Genomic DNA, 19,512 nt, shown 5'->3' on the forward strand with positions numbered 1-19,512 from the left:
TATTACCCTTGCACTTTGCAATCAATATGAAAATTAGTCTGGTGTTTTCCTTTTTTTTTTCTTTTTTTTTTTGGTACGGAGTTGTGATACCGTGTGTTTTGCCCTTACCGTGCATCTCAGTTCGGACGGCCCACATCTCCAGTGCTCGATGCCCCACGTGGCCAGAGGCTGCTCTGTCCTCTCCCAGCTGTCATCATGCCTACTGGGTCTCAGTGGGGACACTCTTGCCCCCCTCAACACAGGGGACACTGATGTCTGGGGGCATCTGTGGTCATCACGACTGGGGGGGCTCCTGGCATCCAGCGGGTGGGGCCGGGGATGCTGTTCCGCCCACCAAGCCTGCGGTGTCCCCCTCCTAGAGAGTAACCCGGCCCCCTGTCAGCAGTGAGGGGAGGAAGCTGGTTTAGCCCACGCCCCTCTGGGGATCCAACAGTGTAGAAGGCCACAGTTCCCCTGTAGCAGAAGTCAGACCCTGGGTCTTTTATGTCCAAGGCAGCCCTGCCTGAAGCCCCCAGGTTTCCTGTGTCCAGAGCCTGGGACACGGTGTGGCAGGGGGCGTGTGGGCAGGGGCAGCCCAGAACCTTCTGGAAGGCAGGGAGTCTGGAGAAGGGCGCTCAGCCAGCCCCAGGGGTGGAGGTGTGTGCCGGGCAGGAAGCCTCAGGTCCGGGAGGCGGGACTCAGTGGACTCCGGGTTAACCAAGTTCAGTTCAGAAGAAGCTGCCACTGCATTTCCCAGAAAGTGGGGATCAGGCGGGCAGAGTGGGAGTGAGGAAGGGGAAGGGACGGCCTCAAAATGAAACCAGCAGGGGCCCTGCGGGTCTCGCCCCGCCTCCCGGGGCTGGGGCTCCCAGCTGACCAGGTGTGCGGGGCCCCGAGCCACCCACCCACCCGGGGCTGGAGGCCACACCTTGAACTTCAGGCCAGTGGCTGGAGGACCTGCCCGGTCTGCAGTCCCCGTGGCAACGACACCTAGGCTCTGGAGGAGGAAGGAGGGCGGAGGGGGAGTCCAGGCCCCATGGCAGCCTGAACCGAGGCTCGGGTTTCTGCCCAGGCTTCCCTGGGGACCGAGGGAGGCCCGCAGAGAAGCACCTGGAGAATCAGAGAGAAGCCTCAGGTGAGGGAGGCCCCGAGGCCCCGCAGTGGAGTCTCTTCCCCACCCCCGGCCCTCGCCTGACCCCCACCCCTGGGGGAGGCCACGCCCCCTGCAAGGGGGTCATCCCGGACCAAATGAGACGGCTACTGCTGACCCCCCAGGAAGGAGCAGACCCTCTCCTCCTGAGCATCCTGAATCCCTTTTCCCTTCACCCTGGCTACACCCCGTGAACTGGCCAGAATAGCTAACCCCATCGTCCCCCCCGAGCCCTGGCGACGCGGGACCCGTCCAGAGGCTCCGAGCTCCCCCGACAGAGGCCGGGCGCCCCCCATCTCCACACCCTGTGTGCTGGAGAGTTCACAGCCCTAGCGGCAGCACCAGGCAGAAGGCCGTGGACTGGGTGTCCACGCTGAGAACCCTTGGACCGGAGAGGGCATCGGGAGCAGGGGAACTCGCGTGAGCAAGGGTGTGGCAGCGGGGCCAGGGTGCAAGATCTTTAACAACCATCCAGCAGAGCAGTGCCCATTCCTAATGGGCCCGCGAGGGCGCCTGGACTCAGAAAGGGGTCAGGTCTGCCTCCACTGGACCTCGTGTTGACTGTTTAGTTTCTGGGGGGGGGGGACATAGGGGCTGGGGTGTTGGGTGCCTACCAGGTGAACGAACGGAAGCCTGTCGACATTTCAGCCCCCACTGGCTTTGGGTGCAGGACAACATGGTGGCTGAGTGGGAAGCCAGGTCACTTGGATGTCTGGCTAAGAAACCGGAACTTTATGGCCGGGACGATGGCCGACTGCAAGCTGGGCGGTGAACTCAGACAAGCAAGTTTGGGAAGATGAATTAGCAAAGGAGCAGGATACTCGGAAATACCACCATAGGGGTCCAGGCCAATCCCCACTGTGGCCGTCCTCTTGCGGGTCACACCAGCTAGGAGGGCATGGACATCCAGGGAAGCCGGCCTCAGGTTACAGATTCTCCTGCAAAAAGTCACAGAGAGGGACTTCCCTGGTGGTCCAGCGGGTAAGACTCCACGCTCCCAATTCAGGGGGCCCGGGTTCAATCCCTGGTCGGGGAACTAGATCCCGCATGCATGCTGCAACTAAGAAGTCCACATGCTGGGCTCTCCTGGTGGTGCAGTGGTTAGGAATCCGCCTGCCAATGCAGGGGACACGGGTTCGAGCCCTGGTCCAGGAAGATCCCACATGCTGCGGAGCAACTAAGCCTGTGTGCCACAACTACTGAGCCTGCACTCCAGAGCCCACAAGCTGCAACTACTGAGCCTGCATGCTGCAACTGAAGCCCGCGCTCCTAGAGCCTGTGCTCTGCAACAAGAGAAGCCACTGCAACGACAATCCGTGCACTGCAACGAAGAGTAGCCCCCGCTTGCCACAACTAGAGAAAGCCCACATGCAGCAACAAAGACCCAACGCAGCCAAAAATAAATAAATAAAAATACATAAATTTATTAAAAAAAAAAAAGTCCACATGCTGCAACCAAAGATCCCGTGTGCCGCAACGAAGATCCCGTGTGCCGCAACTAAGACCCAGTGCAGCCAAAATAAAAATAATAATGATCATAATAATAAATATAAAAAGAAAAAAGTCACAGAGAGAGCTGGGCCGTGGGGCAGGGCAAGGCCTTGGACTGGAGACCCCCCCCATACCTTCCCCTTAGACCTATCGCTCCACAAATACCCTCATCCTGGTGGCCTGCCCTGGGTGGAGGTAAAGGCTGTCCCTATGTCCCCTCTCCCTCCCAGAAGACCAAGCCCACCTGTCCCCAGCACTGGCATTGCTGTCTGTCCTGTCGCACTTCCTACTCTGCTCACCTGTGAGCCTTTTCACTCCCTTCCATCTGCACCTGCCTATCTCCTGGTCCTTCACTTGTGGGTATCTCTTGGGGAGGGCTCTCTGCCTTCTCTGAGCCCCCATAACCCTCCGCCCTCCCGTGTGGCTGGGATGACCGCCCCACTACACTCACCTGAAAGTTCACACACAGCTCCCCTGCCGGGCCACCCATCTCCTTTCTTCTATAACAGCCTTGGATTTTGAGGTGGGGACCAGTGAGGTTTCTAAGCACAGACACATCACCCCCCAACCCCTGATGTCTCTGGGGGGACCCATTGTACAGCAGTAGGGGCCTCCCAGGGGTCAGAGTGTCAGGGAGGAGGAGTGGGGAGGAGAGAGAGAAGAGGAAGGGGAGGGGGAGGGGGAAGAGGAGGGGGAGGGGGAAGAGGAGGGGGAGGGGAAGAGGAGGGGGAGGGGAGGGGAGGGGAGGGGGAAGAGGAGGGGAGGGGAGGGGGAAGAGGGGGGGGAGGGGGAGGCAGTGCAAACCTTTCACTCACTCTTGGCTCCCTGTCTTTGCACCTGCTGTTCCCTGTTCTGGAATTCCTCTTCCATTCCCCCCTCCCCACCCTCAGCTCCTGCTCAAACTTCAGGCAGCCTTTCCCTTCCCCCTGCCGAGGGCCGCCAGACCCCCACCCATGTAAAACCCTCAGCAAAATTGCTCCTTTGACTTTCCCATCACCCATCTTCATGGCCTTGAACTTGGCGATGGATTCTTCAACATGACACACAGACACAAGCAGCAAAAGAAAATATAGATGAACTTGGACTTTGATCAAAATTGAAAACTTGGGTGCATCAAAGGACGCCCTGAGGAGAGTGAAGAGAAAGCCCACAGAGTGGGAAAAAAGTATTTGCAAATCCTGTAAGGGAGACGGGCCTAGTACTCAGGGGAAATAAAGAATTCTTACAACAAAGAAAAAGAAAAAATCCTCAAAACTTAACAACCGAAAGAGTCGCCCCAATTAAAAAGGCGGGTATTTCCCCAAAGACGTTGTACAGGTGCCCAGTGAGCACGTGAGGAGCTGCTGGACCGGGTCTCCCCACACCTGGACTTGGGTTGGAGGAGGGGGCGGGGCGAGTGGGATCAGCTTCTACGCAGAGGGGTGGGGTCTCCCCGGGATGCGTGAAGCCGGAGGTACGCTGTCTCCTGCTTTCACCCCACATTAAAGAGCAGGAAGTGGCTCCGGAGTGACAGGAACGGAATCCTGTGTGACTCCCTCTCCCCCTCCTCCTCGCCTGCCCAGGGGCTCCCCGCCAAAGGGGCGGCGCAAAGCCCGGCACAGGTGCGAAGAAGCCGCCCGCCTACCTGCCCTCTGAGGAAGCCCCGCCCCTGCCTTCCTCCTCTTCCTGCCTCTCCTCTGCTCTCCCCTCCCCCGCCTCGGCCGGCCCACCCCCAGCCCGGCTCTACTCCTCATTAAAAGGGAGGGGCCATCTTCCGGGGCCTTGCTCCCAGACTGCCTGCCCTGCTGCTCCGTGCTGGCCCCTGAGGTTCTGGGAGCTTCTCAAACTCTCCCTTTTGAAGCTCTGGGTTCACAATTGGAGCCAACCTGGGCGGGGGTGGAGATGGGGAAGGTGTTTCCTCAGCATCCGGCAAAGATCCACGGAGACTCGGTGCCGGGCCGCCCCTGGGGGTGCTCCTTCTCTCTGTGCCTTTTAGGGTGTGCTTCTTACCCCCCAGAAAACGTGGGGTCCCCAGACATCACTATGGTGCGTGGACATGCACCAACCAACACCTACTTCGGTTAACACCTGCCCTCATTCACAGCAGCCCAAACTGGAGACACCCCAAACGTCCATCGGCTGAGGAATGCATAAGCGGAATAAGGCACATCCACACACGGGAGCATCACTCAGCCGTGAAAAGGGGTGAAGCCCCGACACTCACTGGGGGAGGGGATGGGGGTGATGCTAATGGGGACGGGGTTTCCTTTTGGGGGGATGAGAATGTTCTAAGATAAGATAGCGGTGATGGTTGCACAACACTGTGAATGTCCTGAAAACCAGTGAATCGCACACTTTAAGTGTGTGAACTGTATGGTATTTGAATTATATCTCAATAAAGCTGTTATACTAAAAAACGATAGATGTAGAGAACAAACGTATGGACACGAAGGGGGGAAAGTGGCAGGGTGGGGGGATGGTGGGATGAATTGGGAGATTGGGATTGACATGTATACACTAAAATGTAATATATATATAATAGATAACTAATAAGAACCTGCTGTATAAAAAATAAATAAAATTCAAAAAAAAATTAAAAATAAATAAATAAAAAACGAACTGCCCTCTCCCATTGGCTCCCACACTTCCTGTCTCCCTGAGCTGTGAGGGTCTTTTGTTTTTTGTCCACGCCACGCAGCTTGTGTTCCCCGACAAGGGATCGAACCCCGGGCCCACGGGAGTGAAAGCCCACGGCAGTGAAAGCCCACGTCCTGACCACTGGACCACCAGGGAATTCCCTGAGCTACGTTCTTGACATCCCCAGGTGACTCTCCCCCCTCCCCGCTTCCCGTCCAGTCTGGGGAGTCCTGGAGAATGGGCCCATCTCCTGACATCAAGTGGCTCTCAACCAGGCCCAGAAGACAGTGAATCCGTGCCCCAGGCTGTGGACCCACACCCTGCAGGAAGAACAGCAGGGGTGAGGGGGACAAGGCCACGCCATTGCCTGGAGACAGGCAGGCCTGCCAGTAAGCAAGTGGGGCACCTGGGCCTGAAGCCCCATCTGCCAGACCATGAGCCCCAAGCCACAGCAGGTGGCCTCAGGGGACACTATCCCCCGCCCCCACTCCCCACCCAGCCCCGACTCAGGCCACATGGATCCTCCTTTCTGGTGGTTTCTGGGCCAAGGGTCCCTGCTGGGTAAAGGCAGCCGACATCCTGTTCTGCCTTGGACCTAGCTCCACCCCCTCCCAAAGGGGATGTTGCGGCCCAAGTCAGCGGTCAGCAGAGCTTTGATCTTCCCAGCACCCCATGGGGTGGACCTGATCCCCTGCCCCACTTTTACAGGAGGTCGGGCGGTGTGGGGAAGGAGCCCAGGATAAGAAGGTGGCTTGCCTTGCCCAAGGTCATGCAGAGAGAACTTGCCCTTTGACCCCTTGACCTTGACTCTGAGAATCCACAGGCCAGAGGAAGGTCAGGAGAGGGAGCGGCGGGCAGACGGTGGCCCCGAAGGACAGGGCGGCGGCTGACCTTGCACCTAACACAGCTGCCCTCCCTCTCTGTCCCTCTTCTCTTCCCTGTCTCTCTCTGTCTCTCTTCTTTCTCTCCCGGAAAGTGAAACCGGTGACACCAAAGTGAAACTGAAGCTAGTGCCTCGCAGCCAAACCAGCCGAGGGAGCGAGAGGGCCAGCGGGTGACTCCCCTGGCTGGCCCACGTGGCAGGCGGCAGGATGGAGGGAGGAGTCCCTCCTTCAATTGTGGTGATTTTAAAAAAGGAAAGATCCGAGGGGGAGGTCTGGCCGACCCGAAAGGCTGCCACGTTCTCCTCTTCTGCTCCTTCCCTGGCTGCGGTCCCCTCCGTTCTGCAGGCTCCCCCAGGGGTACCATCTTGTAGAAGGCCCTGAGTGGGCAGGGGCTGGGGTGGGGGAGGACGGGACTGGCCTGGTTCACCCGGGGTCCCTCAGATGAAGCTGACCCACGGAGACCGTCTCTACTGAGGGACTGGCCTCAGGCCCCTCGCACAGATAAAAAGCCAAGGACCCCCCAGCGTGGAGACAGGCTGCCTGGGGCAGTGTAGGGGTGTGGGTGGAGAGGAGGCTTTGCCAGGGGACGGGGGAAGGGCAGCGGGATGGCTCAAGGGCTGGGACCTGGCCACCGGTCAAGCAGAGGCCACCGCACAGTGGTTTTCCTTCTCCGCAGAGCCCGGAGAGGAAAAAGCAAGCAGGCGCGTTAGATCCAGGCCACAGTTTCTCCTCCTGGGCACTGTGGACATTTGGGACCGGTCATTCCCTGGGGTGGGGCTGTCCTGGGCACTGTGGGGTGTTGAGTGACATCCCTGGCCTCCACCAGCTCCATGTCTGGAGCTCCCCCAATATGACAGCCATAGTTGTCCCCAGGGGGTAGGGGAATCACACCCATTCCACCCCCAATGTGATCCCCTGCCCTAAGCCAACTCCTGTTTGGGGGCGGCGGGGGGGGGACCCGGCTGCGGAAAGAGTGACAGAGACAGAACCCTGGGCTGGACCCCAAAGGCAGACAGGCTAGCCCTCCCCGGCTTTGGAACACTCCTTCGAGGTTCTGAGAGGCCCCTGGGAGCTGTCATCCAGCCTGAATGTGAAGGGGCATCCAGGAAAGTGGCGCTCAGGAAACTGGGAGCTTCCGGCTGGCAGGACCCATTGCACAGACTGGCAGGGCCCATTGCACAGACGGGAATCCTGGGGGTGGATGGAAGGAGGGAGAAACAGCAGCACCAGATCGGTCCTGCCTTTTCCACCTCTGGAGCAGTCTAAGCCACCCCTTAAGTGAGGCTCCCTAGCCCCCCAGGTACCCATGGACCAGCCATTATTGCCCCACCCTCTGCTGCTTAGAAAATGTTTCTCTGTGATGCTGGGGGCCCTCCGTGAAGCTACTGAAGTATTTCGATACTTGCACACCTGGTTTGGCCACCCCGGGGTGTACTGGTTAAATGTTAGCTCGTCTGGGTGGGGCTCTGGGGACCTGGGAGGAGCCTGGATGGGAGGAGGCATCCACCCACTGGGGAACCAGGGGCTTCCGGCGCCTCACCTGGCTTTCCCTGCACCCGGGCACCAGTTCCGGGTTTATGGGGCACCCAGGGCAGACAAAGTCCCTGCCCACCAAACCAGCAATGTGCCTGTGAGTGGTCACGGCAGGGCTTGAAGCGTCCAGAAGCCGAGCTGGGAGCCATTTGACTCTGAACTTGTGGCTGGTGGCTCTCACGTTCTTTTCTTTCCAATGTCGTCACTTGTGAAAATAAAAAGGCTGCGCTCTGTTAAGTTGGACCCCAAAATAGTTTCTTTTGGGTTTTTTTTTTTAGTCCTGTTTTTAAAAACAGACCCTGATTTTTTTTATTGTAGTAAAACATACACAAAAGTTACCATCTTGATCGTTTTTAAGTGCATAGCTCAGCGGTTTTAAGTACATTCACATTGTTGTGCAAACATCTCCAGAACTTTCTCACCTTCCCAAACTGAAACTCGGTCCGCATTAAACACTAACTCCCCAGCCCCTCCCCCAGGCCCTGGTCCCCACCATCTACTCTCTGTCTCTATGGATTTGAGTCCTCTAGGGGCCTCCTGTGAGTGGAATCCGACAGTATTTGTCCTTCTGTGTCTGGCTTCTCTCACTGAGCATCATGTCCCCAAGGTCCATCCATGTTGTAGCAGGTGTCAGAATCTCCTTCCTTTTTGAAGATGAATAATATTCCACTGTGTGGATGGACCGCAACTTGTTTATCCATCATCTGTCGATTTGGCTTCTGTGAATAATGCTCTTATGGATACAGATGTGCAAACACCTGCATGGTTTTAGGAATTGAATTTTGCTCTGGATTCTCTGACTTAGGCCTCGGCAGCCCTGTCAGCATTTCGACCGAATGAGTCTGGTGGAAAGACCCCCTGCCCCCGACAAGGCTTCCAGGAGTTTCTCCTGATATTGGGCTCGTCCACCCCTCAAGAGTAGAGTGGACCACCCATTACTGAGCCCAGTGCTGGGTGCCAGGCAGTAAGAGGAGACTCAGATAGGACTGGGAGCAGGTCTGACATCCCTCCTTCCCTCGGGAACACCCCAGAATCATTTCCACCTTCCACCCGTAAGCCCTACAGAGAACTCCTGGGAGCCAGGCTCAGCTACCAGTCTGTCTGTCCATCTTTTCCTCGTGGGACATGGCTCCTTGTCTCCTTTCAGCCTGCTGGTCTCATCCCCAGAATGGTTTGGTAAGAACACCATCTCCCTCGAGCTGAGTGCTAGACCTCTATTAATGTGGCCTGAAATCACATTAGCTTTTTCAGAATCTCAGCTGCACTATTAATTGCCTGGTTTGTCCATACAAACCTGTGATGGGCAGAATAATGGTCTCCCAGAGACGTCTGTGTCCCTTACGTGGTCAGAGGGACTCTGCAGATGGTATTAAGCTGAGGCTCTTGACAAAGGAGATTATCCTGGATTCTCTAGGGGCCCAGCATCATCACAGGGTCCTTATAAGACCCTGTGATGGGAGGGTCCGAGACAGAGAGAGACGGGAGATGCTGCACTGTTGGCTGTGAGGATGGAGGACGGGGCCACGAGCCAGGCATGCGGCGCCACTGGAAGCTAGAAAAGGCAGAAACCGATGCTGCCCTGGAGCCTCCGGAAGGATCAGCCCAAGACCCATTTTGGACTTCTGACCTCTAGAAATGTAAGAAAATTAATCTGTGTTGTTTTCAGTCACTACATTTAGGGTAATCTGTTACAGTCGCCCAAGGAAACTCATACAAAACCCTCACAGGATGTTCTATCTGGTGCAATTACCTCTTTAAAATTTTTTTTTTTAATTTTAGAAAAGAAATATATATTAACTGAAGAAAAATGCAAATATTCAGAGAAGCAATAAAGTCACCCTTATCCCACCACCTAGAGATAAGCACTGTTGATACCTCAGTGTGTGTACAAAGCGTATACATGTGTATATTTTTAAGAATAATGGGACCTTTTATTTTCATTTATTTAAAAAATTTTGGGGGGGCCATGTAGCACAGCATGTGGGATCTTAGTTCCCCAGACAGGGATCAAAACCACAGTGGAAGTGCAGAGTCCTAACCACTGGACCGCCAGGGAAGTCCCTACCCCAGAATAATGGGACCTTTTAAATGTACTGGTTTGTAACCCACTTTTCTAGTTACTATAGCTTGACCGTCTCAAAATATTTCCTTTGGATAAATTTCTAGATACAGAATCTCTGGGCCAAAGGCTGTGCATATTTTTAGGCATTTTTGGTCAAGCAACTTTTTTTCGGGTGTTTTAATTTCTGTGTGTTTTTATAAAATTAAGGTATAGGCTATATACAATAAAATGTACAGATATTACGTATAGAGTTGGATGAATCTGACAAATATATACACCCATGTAGACTCAATTTTTGCTTCTTTTTTGTTGTTAAATCAATGTTTTATTTCAGAAATATTTTAGATTTACAGAAAACTTGCAAAGATTCCAGAAAGGCTTCCCATATACCCCTTCACCCATCTTCCCCTAATGCTGTCATATATCACCACGGTATCTTTGTCACAACTAAGGAACGAACACCCATAAATCACCACGAACAAAACTCCACACTGTCTTTACATTTCACCAGTTTTTCCACAAATGCCCTTTTTCTGTTTCAGGATCCCATCCAGGAGCCCATACTGCACTGAATCAACTGACTTCCCACCTTAAAAAAATAATAATTGTAGTAAAATATACATACATCACATTGAGCATTTTAACCCTTTCTAAGTGTGCAGTTCAGTGGCATTAAGCACATTCACATTGTTGGGCAACCATCCCCACTATTCATCTCCAGGACTGTCTCATCTTCCCAAACTGAAATTCTGTCCCCTTTTACTCAATGGCTTGCTTTTTTTTTTTCCTTTTTGGCCACAGCGCGTGGCTTTCGGGATGTTTGTTGCCATGACTAGGGATCCAAACCTTGCCCCCTGCAGTGGAAGCACAGGGTCTTAACTATTGGACCGCCAGGGAAGTCCCCTCAGTTGGCTTTTGAGAGTGTGCATAGAACTTTACAGCTCTCCCAGGAAGGTTAGTGTTTCCTTGTGTGTTTGCTGTGATATGCCTTGAATCCAAATTTATCTCCATTCTCCCAGAACTGATAAGCTAGCCTTCAGCATCTTGGCATCTTTATTCAAAGTCACTGGTGAAAAAGATTAGATAGATAGATAGATAGATAGATAAACATATACACATATGTATGTATGACTTGTTGAAGTACTAACCTCCAGTACCTTAGAAGGTGACTTTATTTGTGAATAGGCTTGTTGAAGATGTAATCAGTTAAAATGAGTTCATGCTGGAGCAGAGTGGGCCCCTAATCCAATGTGACTGCTGTCCTTATAAGAAGGGGACATTTGGACGCAGAGACAGATGAGCACAGAGGGAAGATGACCTAAAGGGACCTGGGGAAGCTGGCCACCTGCAAGCCAAGGGAGGCCTGAAGCTACTGGAAGGAAGCCAGGCGAAAGGCCTGGGACAGACCCTTCCCCAGAGCCTTTGGAAGGAGAATGGCCCTGCCAATACTTTGACTTTGGACTTCCGGCTTTCCGAACTGAAAGGGAATACATTTCTGCTGTCCCCAGGCACCCAGTTTGTGGTACTTTGTTACAGAGGCCCTAGGAAACTAATTTATATACATATTTCATAGGGTCCTTATAAGAGGGAGTTAGGAGGGTCAGAGTTAGAGAGAAATGGGAGGATGTCAAGCCGCAGGTTTTGAAGATGGCAAAGCAGATCATGAGCCTTTTAAAAATAAGTGTAGGGAGGGACTTCCCTGGTGGTCCAGTGGTTAAGACTTCGCCTTCCAATGCAGGGGGTGTGGGTTCGATCCCTGGTCGGGGAACTAAGCTCCCACATGCCTCAGGGACCAAAAAACCAAAACATAAGAGAGAAGCAATATTGTAACAAATTCAATAAAGACTTTAAAAAATAAATAAAAATAAGTGTAAGGAGGGACTTCCCTGGCGGTCCAGTGGTTGGGACTGAGTGCTTCCGTAGCAGGTTCGATCCCTGGTTGGGGAACTAAGATCCCGAGTGCTGCGCGGCCAAAGAAAAAAGGACCCTGTCCACCTTCCCCCACTATTGTCTCCATCTATGCTGACCGGGCTGCCCACACCAGCATCCCAACTGGTCTTGCCCTGCTCAGGGCTCTTACACAGTTATCGGAAAGATTAACAAAACATAAAGCAGGGCACATGTCTGCTCGAACCCAGGCCGATGTCTTTCTTTTTTTTGAATTTTATTTTATTTATTTTTTTATACAGCAGTTTCTTATTAATTATCCATTTTATACGTATTAGTGTATATATGTCAATCCCAATCTCCCAATTCATCCCATCACCACCACTCCCCCGCCACTTTCCCCCCTTGGTGTCCATACCTTTGTTCTCTACATCTGTGTCTCTGTTTCTGCCCTGCAACCTGGTTCATCTGTACCATTTTTCTAGGTTCCACATATATGCGTTAATATACAGTATTTGTTTTTCTCTTTCTGATTTACTTCACTCTGTATGACAGTGTCTAGATCCATCCACATCTCTACAAATGACCAATTTCGTTCCTTTTTATGGCTGAGTAATACTCCATTGTATATATGTACCACATCTTCTTTATCCATTCATCTGTTGATGGACATTTAGGTTGCTTCCGTGACCTGGCTATTGTAAATAGAGCTGCAGTGAACATTGGGGTACATGTGTCTTTTTGAATTATGGTTTTCTTTGGGTATATGCCCAGGAGTGGGATTGCTGAGTCATATGGTAATTCTATTCTTACTGATGTCTTTCCATCAATACTTTTTGGGGGGTACCTTTCAATTTTTTAATTTTAATTTTTTGGAAAGGAAAAACATTTAATTTTACTCACAAATGACCACGCTTCATACTAATGGGATGTGCGAATCCATTAGGCACTGCAGGAGTTCCCAGACTTTGGAATGAGATGGTGCCTGGCCACCCTCACATCCTGTTCCAGGCCGACTTTCCTTTTGAACTTAAAACAAAATTTTTTGGCAACATATATATGACATAAAATTTACCAATTTAACCATTTTTAAATGTACAATTCAGTGACGTTTAAGTATACTCACATTGTTGTGCAAAAATTACCACTATCCATCTCCAGAGCTTTCCCATCTTCCCAAACTGAAACTCTGTCCCCATGAAACACTGACTCCCCACCCCCTCCCCCAACCCCTGGCCCCCACCATCTACTTCTTGTCTCTGTGGATGTGACTCCTCTAGGGACCTCCTGTGAGTGGGATCAGACAGTATTTGTCTTTTGTGTCTGGCTAATTTCACTGAGGATCATGTCCTCAAGTTTCATCCATGTAGTAGCAGGTGTCAGAATCCCCTTCCTTTTTAAGACTGAGTAATATTTCATTGTGTGGATGGACTACATTTTGCTTTTTCATTCATCGGTCAATGTACATTTGGGTTGTTTCCATATTTTAGCTATTGTGAATACGGCTGTTATTAAACATGGGTGTTTCTTTGCTTTTTAAAAATTGAGATGTTATTCACTACCAGAATATTCACTCTTTAATGTGGACAATTCAGTGGTTTTCACAGAACTGTGCAACCGTCACTACTATCTAATTTTTGAACATTTCCATCACCCCCAAAAACTACCCCATCCCCCTTAGCAGTCACTCCCCTCCCCTTCCCCTAGGCCCTGGCAACCACAAACCCACTCTCTGTGTCTGTGGATTTGCCTGTTCTGGACGTTTCCCATCAATGGAATCACACACTATGAGTCCTGTGTCTGGCTTCTCTCACTGAGCATCGTGTTCTCAAGACGCCTCCATGTTGTAGCGAGTGTCAGCGCTTCACTCCTTTTTATGACTGAATCCATGACACTTTAGTCCAAAGCACTTGCCTGGCCTGCAGGTGCCCGTTTACTGCCCTCTGACTCTGCTGCTCCAGCCATACTGGCCTCCGGGCTGATCCTCCATCATGAGGGGCGGTCCCACCTTGTACCCTTTACCCTCAGGCCTGGGAACCTGCTCCCATATCCTCATTCAGATCTCTGCTCAGTATCACTTCCTTTGAAGAATTCTCCCTGATGATCATTTCAGTAACAGAACTAGCCCCTAGACAAACCTAGCCATGGTCTGATTCTATGAGGTCTCTCACCTTTTGCCATCTTTGGGCTATTCTACAACTGTGTACGTGTAGAAAACTGATACTTAGGGCAATGATCCTTTTTTTGTTTTCTTTTGTTTATTTGTTTACTTATTTAGGCCACGCGGCGCTGCTTGTGGGATCTTAGCTCCCCGACCAGGTATTGAACCTGGGACCATGGCAGTGAAAGCGCTGAGTTCTAACCAGTGGACCTCCAGGGAACTCGCTGGCAATGATTCTTGTCCAGACAAATACAAATGAATCATACACAGTCCTGTTTTCTTCTGTCTGTAATTCATTCCAGCATTGCTCACCTGTCTCTATAGGAATGTTCTTCGGATATTCCTTTGAACCCGTTGTAGCATCTTGCTGGTTCCCTCATTAATTAATGAACGAAATAAAATCTTTTGACATGTGTTCATTTTAAAAAAACAGCCCCCAGGCCCCCATCACTGTCTATTCAGTTACTCGCCGCTAATTGTCTGAAATGATTTTATCTGTCTCTTTGCTTATTGTCAGTATTTGCCACTAAAATGTAAGCTGGAGACCAGGGACTTCGTCCATGGGAGGCACTAAGGGCTGGCTAAGTGGGCTTCCAGGCAGACCAAACACTGAGCAGAATGTTCTAAAATCGTCATGGCGTCAACATCAAGCTCAGTGATCCCCTCCTGGGTTTTATTTGATTTATTAATTTTTTCAAGGTGGTTGCAGTGACTCTATTTCATAAACTACATTATGCAAATTATAGGCAGATTTTAAAAAAAATTTTTATTGGAGTATAGCTCTTTACAATATTGTATTAGTTTCTGCTGTATGGCAAAATGAATCAGGTATACGTATACATATATCCCCTCTTTTTTGGATTTCCTTCCCATTTAGTTCACCACAGAGCTCTGAGTAGAGTTCCCTGTGCTGTACAGTAGGTTCTCATTAGTTATCTATTTTATACATAGTATCAATAGTGTATATATGTCAATCTCAATCTCTCAATTCCTCCCACCTCCCCACCCCGGGTTTTAGAACCTGCCTATGTCCCTGCCTTTTTCAAAAGTGGAACACTTACCCCGCAGCTCCCTTTCCCAGAAGTTCCTCCAGGAATATCAGCTAGGATTCCCAAGGCCCATGTGCAAACTGTGTTTTTGTTTGTTTCGTTTTGTTTCGACTGCGCCACGCGGCTTGTGGGATCTTAGTTCCCCGACCAGGGATCGAACCCGGGTCCACGGCAGAAACTGTTTTAACACCTCGAGCTGTGAGGCCCCTGGGCCCCTGGCCCAGCTACAGCCCCTAATTCACCCACAGCAGTCAGGGAAGGCCCCTCATCCACTCCCTCTTGGGTCGTGGTTGAGAGAACAGTCAATACCTGTTGAAAAACCTAAAGACGTAATGTAAATGGGAAAAGAATTTGAAAAAGAATAGATACATGTATATGTATAATGGAATCACTTTGCTGTACACCTGAAACTAGTCCAACATTGTTCATCAACTGTGCCCCAATATAAAATTTAGAAACAGAACAAAACAAACAAGCAAGCAAAACCTAAAGACATCTGATCCAAGTTCCCAAAGGCACCTTGCCTTGTTTGGTGGCTGCTTTGTGAGCCTGTGAAAGAGGTATGGCACTCGCTGCCATTGGTAAGCTGAGGCCCAGAGTGGGAGGGTCACCTGGGCTGCAGAATCAGAACAAGAAGATTGGTCTCAAGAAATGCCAGCTTCATGCATGGGAGCCTTAGGGGTTCAGACAGCCACCCCCCTAGGTTGTGGAGGAGCTGGGGTCTGGGATGGAGAGATGGCGGGCTCCCTCTTGCCCAGAGCTCACTTGGCCCTGAGATTCTCCTCCACGTCTTCCCCCAGGAGGGAGCGAGCTCTCAGAAACTCAACCTGTCTCATCCAAGAAGTTCCCTAGATGACAGCTAACATCCCCACTTGAAAACCTTTATGACTCAGGAAACCTGAACTCCAGTCCCCCTTCCAAGCTCAGCACCCGTATGACCTTCTGTAGTAACTGAGATACCCTCTTTTAAAATATCTCAGGTATTTGGAAGCTTAAATGAGATCACAAAGATGTAAGAATTTTGTCAACTGCAAAATGTTCCTCAACCAAAAAGTAAAGCTATTGTAAACCAACTATACTTCAATAAAAAAGTAACTCTAGGGACTTCCCTGGTGACGCAGTGGTTAAGAATCCACCTGCCAATGCAGGGGACACGGGTTCGAGCCCTGGTCTGGGAAGATCCTACATGCCGTGGAGCAACTAAGCCCGCGAACCACAACTACTGAGCCTGCATGCCACAACTACTGAAGCCTGTGTGCCTAGAGCCCATGCTCTGCAAAAGAGAAGCCACTGCAATGAGAAGCCTGCACACTGCAACAAAGAGTAGCCCCTGCTCGCCCTAACTAGGGAAAGCCCGTGCACAGCAACGAAGACCCAATGCAGCCAAAAACAAATAAATAAATAAATTTGTTTTTTAAAAAAAGTAACTCTCTCTATATAATTTCTATTAAGATATAATTCACATGCTATACAATTCACCCTTTAAATTGTTTAATTCAGTGGTTTCTAGCCTAGTAATAGAGTTGTGCAAACATGGCCACTATCTAATCCCAGAACATTTTCATCACCCTAAAAAGAAACTTCACGTCTATTGGTGCACTCCCCCCACCCCATTCTCTCCAACACCTCCCAGCTCCAGGCATCCACTAACCCACTTTCTGTCTCTGGATTTGCCTGTTCTGGACATTCCATGTACATGGAATCATACACTATGTGGCCTTTTGTGTCTGGTTTATTTCACTGAGCATCATGTTTTCAAGGTTCATTCACATTGTAGCATGTATGTGCTTCACTCCTTTTTAAGGCTGAATAATATTCTATTGTATGGATGGACCACATTTTACTTATCCACTAATCAGTCGATGGTCACCTGGACTGTTTCTACTTTTGGCTCTTAGGAATAATGCTGTTATGGATATTCCTGTTGTCATTTCGCTTGGGTAGAGACACCTAGGAGTGGAATTGAGGGATCATATGGTTACTCTCTGCTTCACCATTTGAGAAAGCGCCAAACTGTTTTCCACAGCAGCTATAACATTTTGCATTCCCACCAGCCACATATGAGGATTTCAGGTTCTCTCCATCCTCACCAACACTTGTTACAGTCTGTCTTTTTGATTCTAGCCAACCTAGCAGGGGTGAAGTGGTGTCTCCTCGTGGTTTTGATTTGCATTTCCCTGATGACTAATGATGTTGGGTAACTTTTCATGAGCTTGATTGGTTATTTATATATCTTTTTTGAGAAATGTCTATTCAAATCCTTTGCCCCTTAAAAAAATTGGTAGTGTTTTTATTGTTGAGTTAAAGATTTCTTTATATATCCTGGGTAGTAGACCCTTATCAGATCTACAATTTGCAAATATTTTCTCCCATTCTGTAGGTTTTTCTTTCACTTTCTTGATGGTGTTCTTTGAAGCACATAGGTTAAGTAATGTGCTACTTTAGAAGTATTTTTTATTTTATTATAAGTAATAAATGCATGATACAAAATTCAAAAGATCAAAGAGAGTAAACAGAAGCTCTCTCACTCTGCTCCCAGAAGCAACACCTGTTTATGGTGACAAGAATTATCGGTTCAAAATATTATACAGCTTTGCAGCCTAGCCCATATAACTCGAATTCAAGTCACCCCGCTGGCATGCTGTGTGACTTTGGCAAACTTCTTACCCCCTCTGGGTCTCGGTGTCTTTATCACATACATCAGGGATGATAACCCCTGCTCCACAGATAGACTAAAATAACACACAAAGGTGGAACTCAGAAAATGAGAGCTGGTGTTACTACTCACCCTAGAACAAATCTGTTCTGAGGCAAGTTTCAAGTATTTATCAACTTTTGTATTGTTTTATGGCTATGATGGAGTTGGTTCTGATACATTCCAAGAACCCTTTAGCCAAGCACATTGGCGGGGGTGGGGTCTGCCAATGAGGTAAAAAAAAAATGTCTTGAGTGTGTGTGCGAATTTTTCACCTTTGGAGATGTGGGTTTCAACTCTACACTGGCCAGGAACAGGGTGGGGGGAAGGGTATGGCTCAAATAATAATAATAATGACAGCAATAACAGCATGGTCACATCTATCCTGTGTTGAGGACTTCCCACCAGCAGGCACTGTTCTGTTTAAGTATGTTACATGTACCATCTTGTTTCTCCTTTGTCACAACCCTAGGAAGTCTCTACCATCATTCTTTTTTAATTAAAACATTTTTTTTAATTTTTATTTTTTGGCCACGCTGCGGCATGTGGGGATCTTAGTTGCAGGACCAGGGATGGAACCCATGCCCCCTGCAGTGGAAGTGCAGTGTCTTAACTACTGGACCGTCAGGGAAGTCCCTCTACCATTATTGTTTACAGAGGACTCTGAGGGTCAGAGAGGTTAAGTAAGCTGCCCAAGGTCACACAGCAACTCAATCTTTTATACTTTATTAGGTTTTCAAATAGTATCTACTTGGGTATCTTTTTTTGGGGAGGGGAGGGGGTGGGACTGAGGAGTGGGGGTCAGGACAAAGCTTTGCTCCCTTCCCTCTCTTTGCACTGCAGGGACAGGAGTGGGCACAGGGTAGGGGTACGCCATCCCAGCATTTATTTTCTGAAGGACCTGCCCACAGCCCTTCCGGCAGGGTCCAGAGTCAGGTGAAGCTGGGTTCAACATCCTTGGCCACTGTCCCTCTCTGGGTCTCAATTTCCTCAAATGTAAGATGGAAATCATATGATCCCTGTTTTTTCCCAGGGCCTGATAAAGATTAGATTCAACGCCAATCCTACATACGAGTTCCCTGCCCCTTCTGAGTCAGGTTATTAACTGTAGAGAAGGGTGCCAGATATCTGAGGCTGGGTGGTACAGAGGGGACCCTGAGTCACCCCTGCCCTGGCTGAGTGGGTGGAGCTTGGACGGGATGGCAAAAGAGACCATTGAGGACTAAGGCTTGAGGTTCAGGTATCTACAGAGACCAAGCACTGCCCTGGGATCTGCACGTTGGAAGGAAGAGGGCTTATATCCCAGGCAGGGTCGTTAGAACAAAGTCCCTGGGCTCCGCCCTCACGCTAGACGCATGCGGCCCCTCCCTCAGTCCCTTTCCACCTACCCCGGGGCTGGTTTCAGGCTGCAAGTCCTGGGGCTGTCGCTTCCCTTCTGGGGGCCTCCCGGGTTTCCCCTTGAAGCCCAATTATTATTACAAAAGCCAATTCAACCCATTTGGGCGTTTAAAGGCACTTTTAATACGTGTGTGAAGAGGCAGTAAAGTGCAGGAGGTTGGGGTGGGGGGAGGAAAGCTTTGAAGTCGGAGAAGGACAAACGGGGTGCATTTCACCCACGGCAGTGGAAGTTTCCTGCCTGTAAGGTAATGGTGGTAAAAATGATAATAACAATAAATAATGATCATGATAATGGCATTAGATGTTAGAATGAAGGTAAACAGGACCCCGGACAGAGCCAGCCACCAGAGAAGCGTTCAGTAAACGACAGCTACGAAGCAGGTGCCAGCCCTCTCCGACCAAGGGAATAAGGAAGGGGAAACTGAGGCTCAGAGCTCCCCAGGCGGCTGATCGCACCAGCCAGCCCTCTCTGGACGCCTACTGTGTGCAACGGGCAGTCGGCCGGGCCGGGTCAGGCTGTTCTCACCCCTCGTCCCCTCCTCCCCCTCCCCCGTCCCCCGCCGGACCTCTCCCACGACCGGGGAGGAAGTGGGAGAAATGGACAGGG

This window comes from Grampus griseus (genome assembly GCF_964374135.1).
Source record: "Grampus griseus genome assembly, chromosome: 3".
Taxonomy (NCBI): domain Eukaryota; kingdom Metazoa; phylum Chordata; class Mammalia; order Artiodactyla; family Delphinidae; genus Grampus; species Grampus griseus.